General features: G+C 36.8%; 1 protein-coding gene across 1 annotated transcript in view; it reads right to left on the bottom strand.

Annotated features, from left to right (window-relative positions):
• LOC109538159 (fasciclin-1) overlaps positions 1-2348 on the bottom strand; it is a gene marked incomplete in the record, with an annotated part of 144463 nt that overhangs the window by 22913 nt on the left and 119202 nt on the right.

The raw sequence follows: 2348 nt of genomic DNA, 5'->3' as shown, positions 1-2348 counted from the left end.
ATTTTCGATATAAATACACCGCCTATTAGAATACCACAAGTTTAAGGTGATTTTTTCAGTTATTGAACTCAAACAGAAAATAACGCAGCGGAACCAATTGGGAGCAACAGTGCGAACCAAAGGCAGGAAATAATGGACAGGAAAATAAAAAATTAATTAATGCTAGTTGATGATAAAGATTTAAAAATATACAAAAAGGGAATTTTTGCGACATTTTTCGCCCTTGTATCGAAAACTACTATTTGAGAATAAAACACAGCTACACTTTGTCTTTACAAAGTTCTGTATTGCATTCGGGGTTTTAGTTGAATCGACAAATCAACCAGCATATGAAATCCGAAACTTGCTTGGAACAACTATTGCCCAGAATAATTTGCAAAAAGTGTCCGCATAAAATGTAGGATAATGAGTTGCCAACTTCCACAGCATTAGAGTTGTAACACTTGGAAAAAGCGGAAACTGCGACCACTCAACGTCCAGGACTTTGGTTTATTCGAATCAAATTACGATCGTGCGGCCTCATCGCCAGCATGCGAATGAAGTTGGCGACCCAATTTTCCGCAAAAATCTCGCCCTTTAATGAGGAAATTAATTAGCTCAATTCGTGGAACGTGTCGCAATAAATTCGAATTTTCCGGCCCAGTGCAGACCGGCGAAGGCCCAAAAACTGACATAACTCGCATTCAAACTCCAAATGTATGTTCGAACTTTTAATACAGTTACATGCAATGCCATATTATTCTGTCAGTTGGCGCGCATAAAAAAGTATTCACATTTATTATTCTCGCTTAAATTGTTTTAGGTGTGGGCAACAGGAAAGTTTGGAAGTTCAGGCCAAAATGTAAAGAGTGAAATCATTGGCAGGGAATTTATTTGCCCTTCAGAAGAAACATATTCAGATTGTTTTAGAACTGTTAAAAAATTCTTAGGTTTTGTTTAAGAATTTTTTGAGAAGTTTTAAGCGACTAGGTTTCACGAGCTGGGGCTGGAAGGACAATGGGGTTGAGGCATTTTTCAGATAAGCAATGAAGAATCTTTCCAGATATCTGGTGAAAGTCTGCTGCTACCTTTATTTATCTCACTCTCAATTTGGAGACATTTTTTCAGTTTTTTGTGTGAGCCTCTTTTTTACTTCTCGCCCGTGCTCATGAGATTGGAAAAAATTGTCAAAAAAACGTTTCGCCGGTTAGAAACTGTAGCTCCTTCGGAGGTTTCAAGTATAGTTGAGCATAGAATTTGAACATTCTGTTGTAGCAAGTTATAGAATTTTTGAAAATTCAGTTCGTAGACTTAAGGAAAAATGGATCAAATGAAAGATGTAGAATTTTTGAAAATTTTGTTTGCAGACCAAAATAAGATTGACTGTTTCGTGCAAGGCCACGCTCAATTTGAGTGTAACGTTGCGAGTTATACACTTATCTGACTGAAATTTTCCCTCGTATTGCACAATACTCCACCCAAAAATCTGTGAAAGTTGTAAAAAATTCCAGCATTTTGTTAAAGTTGCAGAATTTTTCAAAGTTGGTTCGGCAGACCTAAAAAAGGATTCGGTCAGAATCCTGCATGGCGAAGCTCAATTGAGAATAACGTTGTGAATTGAACCTTTAGATTTCTGAAACTTTTCATAGTATTGCACAATGCTAAGTCGAAAAACCTGTGAAAGTTTCGAAAAATTCCAACATTTTGCTAAAGTTGTAAACATTTTCAAAATTGCCTTGGTAGACCTAAAGAATTGCGACCGAATCTTGCATGGCGAAGCTCAATTGAGCATAACTTTGCGAGTTGAACGTTTAGATGCCTGAAACTTTGCATCGTGTTGCACAGTACTAAACCCAAAAAACTGTGAAAGTTGAAGAAAATTTCAACATTTTGCTAAAGTTGTAAACATTTTCAAAATTGACTTGGGAGACCTAAATAACTGCCACCGAATCTTGCATGGCGAAGCTTATTTGAGAAGAACTTTGCGAGTTGAACTTTGAGATGCCTGAAACTTTGCACTGTATTGTACAGAACTAAACCCAAAAAACTGTGAAAGTTGCAGAAAATTCCAACAGTTTGCTAAAGTTGTAAAACATTTTCAAAATTGACTTGGGAGACCTAAAGAATGGCGACCGAATCTTGCATGGCGAAGCTTAATTGAGAATAACTTTGCGAGTTGAACGTTTAGATGCTTAAAGCTTTGCATCGTATTGCACACTCCTAAACCCAAAAAACCGTGAAAGTTACAGAAAATTTCAACATTTTGCTAAAGTTGTAAAATATTTTCAAAATTGACTTGGGAGACCTAAAGAATGGCGACCGAATCTTGCATGGCGAAGCTCAATTGAGAAGAACTTTGCGAGTTGTAC

This window comes from Dendroctonus ponderosae, unplaced genomic scaffold, assembly GCF_020466585.1.
Source record: "Dendroctonus ponderosae isolate FM_Combo_2020 unplaced genomic scaffold, Dpon_F_20191213v2 Dpon_F_20191213_1, whole genome shotgun sequence".
In the NCBI taxonomy this organism is placed as follows: domain Eukaryota; kingdom Metazoa; phylum Arthropoda; class Insecta; order Coleoptera; family Curculionidae; genus Dendroctonus; species Dendroctonus ponderosae.
Note: the sequence above shows the minus strand (reverse complement) of the source record. Positions and strands in the feature narration are given on the sequence as shown.